The sequence below is a fragment of the Ornithorhynchus anatinus genome, chromosome X5 (assembly GCF_004115215.2).
Source record: "Ornithorhynchus anatinus isolate Pmale09 chromosome X5, mOrnAna1.pri.v4, whole genome shotgun sequence".
Taxonomy (NCBI): Eukaryota; Metazoa; Chordata; class Mammalia; order Monotremata; family Ornithorhynchidae; genus Ornithorhynchus; species Ornithorhynchus anatinus.
The window spans coordinates 46,891,876-46,901,172 of record NC_041753.1 but is presented as its reverse complement, the minus strand read 5'-3'; the positions used below and the strand labels follow the sequence as shown (position 1 = coordinate 46,901,172).

At 39.1% G+C, this 9,297-nt stretch overlaps 1 long non-coding RNA gene across 1 annotated transcript; it reads right to left on the bottom strand.

Moving 5' to 3' along the window:
- Window positions 1–4,651: 4,651 nt before the first annotated feature.
- Window positions 4,652–9,080, bottom strand: LOC103164773. Its single transcript, XR_484336.3, has 2 exons — window positions 9,001–9,080; window positions 4,652–4,702 (listed from the first exon to the last, which is right to left on the bottom strand). It is a non-coding gene; the product is annotated as an uncharacterized LOC103164773 (long non-coding RNA).
- Between the last annotated feature and the right edge of the window lie 217 nt (window positions 9,081–9,297).

Sequence of the window (9,297 nt, the reverse complement as noted above, 5' to 3'; positions counted from 1 at the left end):
CAAACAATTCTCTTTCTCCATTTCATCACTTTCCCTCTCAAAAGGCATGAAGAAAGAAAATTTGCATGGTGGGGATGAATGGAGCGGGTACACAAAGGCAGTCAGGCTTATCCCTTCTCTTGTGCCAGGTATGCACATATCCTGTTTAGGGGAACAAAGTCAATTGTGTTTATCCCAAATGTGATTTTTAAATGAAGAAATATAGTGTAAAGCTTCAGCAAGATTATATAGAACAGCTCTTTCCATGTTAAGAACTTTCACAAAAAGCATTCTAAAAAGAAAAAAAAACCTCTATCCATTTTAAATGCAATTAGCTACAAAGAATTAATGTGTATTTTAGAACACAGGTATAACCTGTCCCCATCAGTTGTACCCCTACATAATATGATGACTTTGCTCAGTGACTTTAAATGCAAAAAAAAACCCAACAAAAAACAACCCACTGTTGCTCTATCTTTCTTTTTTAAAATACGTAGGGACCCTGGCCTTTCGTATAATGGGGAAAACATCTATGAAAATAGTTCCAGACGTGATTCATATATAATGCTCTGTAAATGAGTCAAAGGTCATTTAACCTGTCAGACAAAATGGTATTCATTAAAAATCAATTCAATCCTTTAATCTCCCTGACCCCTGCATTAAATATATGAACTTAGCTTTCAGTTCTGCTAAAATCAATTTTTCATGTAATGTTTTCCTTTAACAATTTTCATAGTCCCTGACCACCATATTAACTAAAAAAAGTGGCAATACCTTTTCCCCAAGATTGCAGCTTTGAAAACATTTGAATGTTTATTTTTAACATTAAATGTTTTCAATTCAAATGAGATATATTAAGCTTTTTTTCCCCCCAATCAATTGTGTTTACTGAATTCTTACTGTAGACAAAGCTCTGTACTAAGTGCTTGGGAGAGAACAGTAAAATAGAGTTGGTAGAGATGATTCTTGTCCAAAGGACCTTGCAGTCTATCTAGATACTAAAATGGACATATCTTATAAGTTGGAAGGATATCGATTGCATTTATTAAGTGCCTACTGGGAAAGAGTACTCAAGCATTTGAGAGAATACAAAAATAGAAGTGAAAGGCCCAGTCTCTATCCTTGAGAAGCTCACAACTTACTGGAAAAAGAATAAATTAAGGGTATTTACTGAGTGCAGAGCACTATACTAAGCTCTTAGGAGAGTACAACACAACAGAGTTTGGTAGACATGTTCCCTGTCCATAAAGAGTTTATAGACTAAAGGAAAGAAGGCATGATAGATGATTAGTATTAATCGGGATGAAGGCAAGGATGTTCAGATAATTTATTCACCTCATATCTTGAGAAGATAAAATCCAATATCTAAAGCAAAACTGTCTTAAGGCTTTTCCTTGAAATTTTCAGCATACCAAATACTGGTATACAATTTCTAACTCCAAAGAGAGACATAAACAGAAAATGTAGTGAGAAAAGATAAATCAAGAGGAAACTGAATTGAAACCAAGTTATCTGAAGTCCATTAGGTCTAATTAGGATAAAGACTGGATCTATGAAACTATGGTAAGAGACATCACACACTGCAATTTTTATTAGGATAACTAAATGTCTAAAACAAATACCACAAAAATGATGTTAGAAGGGTATTGAAATTGAAAAGCCAAATTATTAGGCTTCCGTTGTCCACAATACCATGTTGCTAATCAGTTTGCTACTGAACACCCATATCATCCCACTGACAACTAGGGCATGTCATAGCTAATTATCTATCATCATGCCCTGTTGCATAGGTAACACCTTGCCTGCTGCTACTGGGACCTATGGGCTGTCTGTTGATTCATTTGCATTGCCTTATAAGTGTCTCTGTGTACAGATCACACATCATGATGCTCGGGGACAATTGGCAGTCCCCACTTGAATGGTGGAACATTTCTAAAGCCCCGCCTCATTACTTAGTGAGTAACGTTGGGAAAGTACACTGGTTCACATACCCTGGCAACATAAATAGTCATCTGCTGTCTCATCTGCTTTCCTATGTCTGGGGTGTAGAACCAGATTGGCAAAGGAACTTTGCTACTTCTTATGCAAATGTCATTGGGAGTTCCTAGTTTTGGCACCGTTTCCTTTTACATACCCAATTTATGGCTCCACCGTCTGCCGCATCGTGTGCTGAGATAGCTTTTTGAGAAAATCTCAAATTAGCTCTTTCATATCAATTGATCCTTATTCTTTCTTCCTGTCTACATTAAGATCACAAGTCTTCCCAATGGATCACTTATGAAATCATAGTGTGAGGATATTCAGCCAAAGCACTAAAGCAATCAGTAATTTACAGAACCTTTGAGTGAATCTGGGGCAACTAATCACCATGGCCAGATCCCCTTAAACAATTCACACTTACTGTTTGCCTAATCATTTTTGAAAGAAATATGCATGAAGAAGGTAAAAGCTGTGGAAAGGAAGAGTGCAAAACATATTGAATCTAAATTCTATACAGATGATGATTTAAGAATTTTCTTTTCCAGTCTAAATAACAAGCCTGAATAAATATCTAGGTTTTGCCCAGATCCTTTCTCTCTGACCCCTTTTCATTCCTCGTTTCTGGTAGATTTCTTTATCATTTTCTGACCTTTCTTTGGACACTCTCCTCCTCTCCTCTAGGCCCCTCAACTCCAATAGTTTGTCTCCTATTCTCTGCTCTTTCTATCCCTTTCAGTGTCTCGTCTCATTTCCCTTTTTGATTCGTCCTTCTTCGGTTGTTCTGTGTGCTTCTCTATCTTTCCCTACTTCTATAACCCTTTGTTCATCTCCTGTCCTGTTCTTTTTACTGCCTCATAGCCTGCCTTGGTGTCTGTGAGGCTGGATTCATAAGGATGGGTTGTGGTATCTCCCTGGTGATCCCCGCTGCATTGGTGAGAATCTGCCTTACCCAATTCACAGTCCTCTGCAGAAGGCATAAAATGTCTCTGGTGTCGTCAGTTATGGTGGTGGAGGGAGATCAGCTGGGAGGCTGAGTGGGTCCTTCCAGACCACAGCAGGGAGTCCTGTGCCAGCCACAGTGGTGGACGCTGGCAGGGCAAACCACATCCTTGAGGTCCCCATTCCTGCTTCATGGAGCGGCAGGGAAACGGAGGCATGACTGATCCCTGGCCATAGAAGGGAACACATACGACAGCCACCCCTGCACCCCCGACATACACCTTAGAAGCATGTTCCGGCCGAAGCATGTACTTATCCTGGCACAGGCACAGGGGAAACTGCCTCCTCTGTAACATTTTAAAAGCCTTCTCTGTCAACAAGCCAAGCATTTTCCTTATTAGACTCATACTCACCTTTATTTTCTAAATGTTTCATGGATACGTGATTTCATTTATTCCTAGGAAACAAAGAAACAAAGCAATTTGTGTTCCAACCATGAAATCTCTATGGGGTTGTAAAAGCCTCTGAAAAGAAAGGCCATCGGCATCTTTATCCTCTAGATGTCAGTGTGGTACTAGAATTGTAAGCTGAAGAGTCTGGCACCGACTGAAAGGAAAAAGAAAACAAAAAACCCTCAAAACAAAACAGGATTCCTGGAAAAGAAGGGGATAAGAAAAATGGACTGTGCTCATACCACTCATTAAAAACAACCGACACATTGTCGACCACTGAGCTACAACTGTACCTATGAAAGCTTATCAGCCAGTTGCAGAAAGAAGGTTTAAACTGGAATAAATAAAACTTAGAAATATGGGGGGAAAGAGGGAAAGGTGAAAGAATTACTTAAGCACTAATTAGTAGGAAAATTTCCATATTTAAATGATTAGTGTCCTAAAAATAAACTTAAAGTGAAAAGGCAAAAGGTAGTGTGGATTACTGAGGAATTTATGAACATGCCAAATCCCAACAATCTCACTGAAGATTCAGAAGTTAAAATCGTATAAAAGGTCGAAAACAAAATACAGCATTAGGTAGGAAAAGAAAATAGAAAAAGATTTTTTTTTTAGAAGTATGGTTCTCAACTTATAGCATTTACCATTACGTTATAAGAAAACCCAAGGGTAAAATAGGCTGAGGCAGGAGCTGCAACAAATCACCTTTTGGGAACTGACCACGTGCACACTTGTCATTTGCCAAATACCATAATGCTATAAATGTTCATCAGCCTTTAAGAATGTCTTGGAATATAATACAGACCCAGGGAATTCTGTGATACCCCTTGCAGTGTCATGCAGATGAGGATGCTCAATAAATATCTGTAGGATTCAATCAGTGGTATTTACTGAGCTGTGTAGGGACTGTACTAAGTGCTTGGGAGAGTGCAATGCAGCAGAGTTAGTAGACATGTTCCCTGACCACAAGGAGCTTAACAGTCTAGAAGATTGAGTTGGAAAAACTCTAATCAATTCTGCTTTTGCCTATCTGTGTTAGAAAAGTGCTTGATTACAGAAGAGGGGCTTATCTCAGGTATTTTGCATCCTTAATGTCAAAGTAATTAGTCTCTATGTTGTTCTCTAGGAGAAAGCAACAAGGATATTTTCATTTTTCTTTCAACTGAACAAAGTAAGAAATGATAGCTTGCAGTATCTCTAGGGCAGTCAGGTTTCATATGCTTGAAGAGTTTGCTTCGTTTGCCCATGTTTAGAAGCTGGCTTAGATATTACCACTAGAGAAAAAGTGAAGTTAATACCAACCTCAAGGACTTCATTAAACTGTCATGAAAAGTTTGTCCACAATCTCCATTCTGTAGATGAAAATAAACATTGAAATGAAGCCATAAAATAAAGAGGAAATTCTGAATTGCTGCTCCCTATTTGATTTTCCTTCATGGATTCTTTGTTCCTACATTCCTCTCCCCAAACCTGTTTCTTCTGGCCCCTCGGTTTTATAATTCCAATCAATCAATCAATAGTATTTATTGACAGCTTACTGTGTGCAGAGCACCAGGCTGAGCACTTAGGACATACAGTACATCAGAGTAGGTAGACCGGCTCCCTGCCTACAAGGACCTGGTTTTCCTTGTTCCTGACTTTTCTGCCTTTTCACCATGCACGTATGTAGATTTCCATGCTAATATTTTCTCATTTTATATACTCGTTCATGAAAATGAGATGATGTCACTCCCAATATCTGTGGAGGAAAGGCATAGAAAGACTCGTTTCCTCTTCTCATCGAAACTTAGTTCTATGTATGTATTTCAGTTTACACAGATACCTGCCAAGACATCTTTCAATAACCACCAGATGGCAATATTTCAGAGCCTTCTTGTTAATTTGCCAAATATGCAGCAGAATACATAATAATATTGGTATTTATTAAGCGCTTACTATGTGCAGAGCACCATTCTAAGCGCTGGGGTAGATACAGGGTAATCAGGTTGTCCCACGTGGGACTCACAGTCTTCATCCCCATTTTACAGATGAGGTAACTGAGGCACAGAGAAGTTACGTGACTTGCCCACAGTCACACAGCTGACAGGTGGTGGAGCCGGGATTCGAACCCATGACCTCTGACTCCCAAACCCATGCTCTTTCTACTGAGCCACGCTGTACATATGTACACAAATACATGAACATGGCTCTCCTTTAGATTTCAATCATGTTGATATTTTATGCCTGTGTGACTGATAAGACAGATCTAGACCAACAAACCCTTCAGCAGAGGGTGCACATAAAAATCGTCCTGTTTTTTATGGTATTTGTTCAGTGTTTACTATGTGCCAGGCAGTATACTAAGCACAAGGTAGATACAGCTAATCAGGTTGGATACAGTCCATGTCCCCACATTGGGCTCACAGTCTTATTTCTATTTTACAGATGAGATAACTGAGGCACATAGAAGTTTAGTGAATTGCACACAGCAGAAAAATTGCAGAGCCAGAATTAGAGCCAAGGTCATGCTGACTCCCAGGCCCGTGCTCTTTTCACTAGGACACACTGCCTCTCAAAGCTTTGCTCTGCTTTACGTTTTGCTAAATATAGGTCCTGGTAGCACTTTTCTTTGTATCTCATGGTATAATCTCTCAAAGACTCTGCTTTAAGAAGAGATACCTCATTTCTAATGGCTACGCAACAAGCTGGACTGACTTTTGCTGCTATTTCCTAACTGTCTACTTCACTGCCACATCATCTCAGATTTCACTTCACTGTGCATTTAAAACATTTCTTCTGTATTCCTTACTAATACTAATTCCACTTCAGTTCACCATTCAGCACCTCTTTGGGTATTCTGCTGTCATCTATTATCCTCCTCTCCCCCTCCTAGAGATATTGGATGGAGCAATAAATACTTTGATATTGGTAGACTGACTGTGATCCAGAACCACACTGCCTGTGGTCCTGTCTCGTCATCTGATGTTAAGTAAGGAATGTAGATGGTCAGAATTCATTCATTCAGTAGCATTTATTGAGTGCTTACTATGTGCAGAGCACTGTACTAAGTGCTTGGAATGTACAATTCGGCAACAGAAAGAGATAATCCCTGCCCAATGACAGGCTCACAGTCTACTGCTTTAGAAACTGGAGGTGACCATGTTCTACAAGAAAGTTAGAAATCATAACTTTTCCATACACTTTCAGTTTGGTCTGGAGTTTGATGCTATTTGGGTGCTACACAATAATAATAATAATAATAATAATGGCATTTGTTAAGCACTTCGTATGTGCAAAGCAATGTTGTATGCACTGGGGAAGATACAAGGTGATCCGGTTGTCCCAAGCGGAACTCACAGTCTTAATCATTTTCTCATAGGATGTGCTGGTCATCTTGATCTTTGTTTTCTAGCTCTTGGTCAACATTTTATCATCAGACAATGGGCTCCCTAGGAAGCAGAATTCAGTGGCAGCATTCAACTTCTGTGGCTAATAGAGATCCTTGGATGTTTACAGGGCAGATATTAGATTTAATCTAGGTGTTTTGCAGACTAATTGTCAGCTACTGCATCTCACTGATTCTTTGAAGTGGTTCATAATCACCTCAATGTCTTCTTGGGTTTAACTTTGGAACACAGTCATTAACATATAAAAGCTCTAAATCAATGATTCAATGGCTTTCAATGATGCTTTTATTGGCCTGTTGAGTTTCCTAGAAGATTGGAATCCTATTCTCATGCTAGCTTTGCCGATTCCTTATGATAGCCAAAAGCACGGCTGAGTAGAATAGATTGAACAAGACTGAGCCAAATATACAACCCTGCTATACTATTTTTATGGTGGGAAAAGGTTCAGATAATTCCTATTCAATAATGTCATGCCCACCATATCATCAGAGAGGAATTTTAGTAAATTGAAACACTTCTTCCGCAGCTAAGTGGCAAGGGCATATATCCACTAATTGTGTCAAATATTTTGTAAGGTCTACAATCAGGATTTGTGTCTCTAGACCAATACATAGCCTGCTAATAAATGATAGGCTGTGATAAAGGTTTATTTGTTGAGCCAGTTTCAGGCATCTCTTAAAAGTGGACAATTGGAGCTTTCTTTTTAAAACATCTCCAAATTTGAGCAATAAGACATATGGCTGCTGCTTCACCCCACATTTTACACACAGCCTCCTTCAAGCACTTAGTACAGTGCTCCACACCCAGTAAACACTCAATATAAATGATTGATTGATACTGATAAAAAAAGGTTTATTTTAGCAAATACTCCGTGTATCCCAACCAAGCAGGCGATTAGGACTTTCCTCCAAAAATATCTCAAAATCTGTACTACGAAGCGTGTTGTTGCAGTTTCATTTCAAAAGAGATGCAGCTAAATGTTCATAATGCCCTTTATGCTAGTAGCCACATAGATAAGGAATTAAAAGCATCTAAAAATATAGCCATGAAAGGGTTGAATAGACAGGAGAATTATAATTAGATTGCAAACTCTTCGAAGGCAGGGATCACGAATCTAACTTCTATTTTATGATCCAAGAAGCTAAATACATTGTTCTGCACACAATAGGTTCTCAATAATAATTGTTAATAAGGACGGTATTTAAGTTTGAGTGCTTAAATACTATTACAAGGATTACTACTCATTGTAATAAGCACAGAGACAAGATAATCAGATCAGACACAGTCCCTATCCTGCAAGGGGCTCACAATCTAAGGGGGCGAGACAACAGATATTGAACCCCATTTGACAGGAAACTGAGGCACAGAGAAGTTAAGTGACTTGTCCAAGATCACACAGTTGGCAACTGGCAGAGCTGGGGTTAGAACTCAGGTTTTCTGACTCCAGGGTCAGTTCTCTTTCCATTATACCATGCCATTACCAATAAATACACTCTCCCACTTTTGGCCCTAGAGTTCCCAAATACTGCTAGGGCTTTCTGGGGCCATAAGGAACACACTGTGTATACAGAAAGTACTAAGTTTAAAAGCAGCATGGCTGAGTAGAAAGAACACAGGCTTGGGAGTCAGAGGTCATGGGTTCTGATCCCAACTCCATTATGTCAGCTGTGTAACTTTGGGCAAATCACTTAACTTCTCTGTGCCTCAGTTACCTCATCTGTAAAATGGGGATGAATTCTGTGAGTTCCACATGGGACAACCTGAATACCTTGTATCTACCCCAGTAGTTGGAACAGTGCACGGCACATAGTAAGCACTTAACAAATGCCATCATTATTTTCTCCCCCGATTAGACTGTGAGCTGGTCATTGGGCAGGGATTGTCTCTATCTGTTGCCAAATTGTACATTCCAAGTGCTTAGTACAGTGCTCTGCACATAGTAGGTACTCAATAAATACTACTGAATGAATGAATTAGGGGGCGAGGCAAATAGAATTCTCCCTACGATACAAGCTCCATATGGGGCAGAGACCATGTCCAATCTGCTTATCTTAGATCTACCTCAGTGCTTAATAAAGTGCTTGGCCCAAGCACTTAACAGATACCATAATTATTATTAATAAAAGCACTTTATTTCCAGGGCTCATTACCAGGGTCCAGGGTGGGAATAGACCTTTCCAATTAAGTGTAGTTCCTCATCTATGTCTCTAGTAATAAACATGAAAAACATTGTAGAGAATTAGAAGATTAAAGACCTGTCTTACCTGTAAGAAGGAAGTCATTAGATTCCCCTCTCAGAAATGTAGGAATACCTCTGGAGATTTTTAAAGAGCGGGTAGGCAACTGCAATTTGTAGGAAGATTCAGGTTCAGAATCATGACAAACTCTACAGTATATTCTAATTATTAAGACAAACATTGCTAAGATGATTATCATGAATAATATTAATAATGGTAATTGAATAATATCAACACCCTCAAGTCACACATAGGTACACCCACATCATTTCCTCCTCTCCTTGCTATCTCATCAAATGTCTCTCTTTAAACTAACTACCAAAG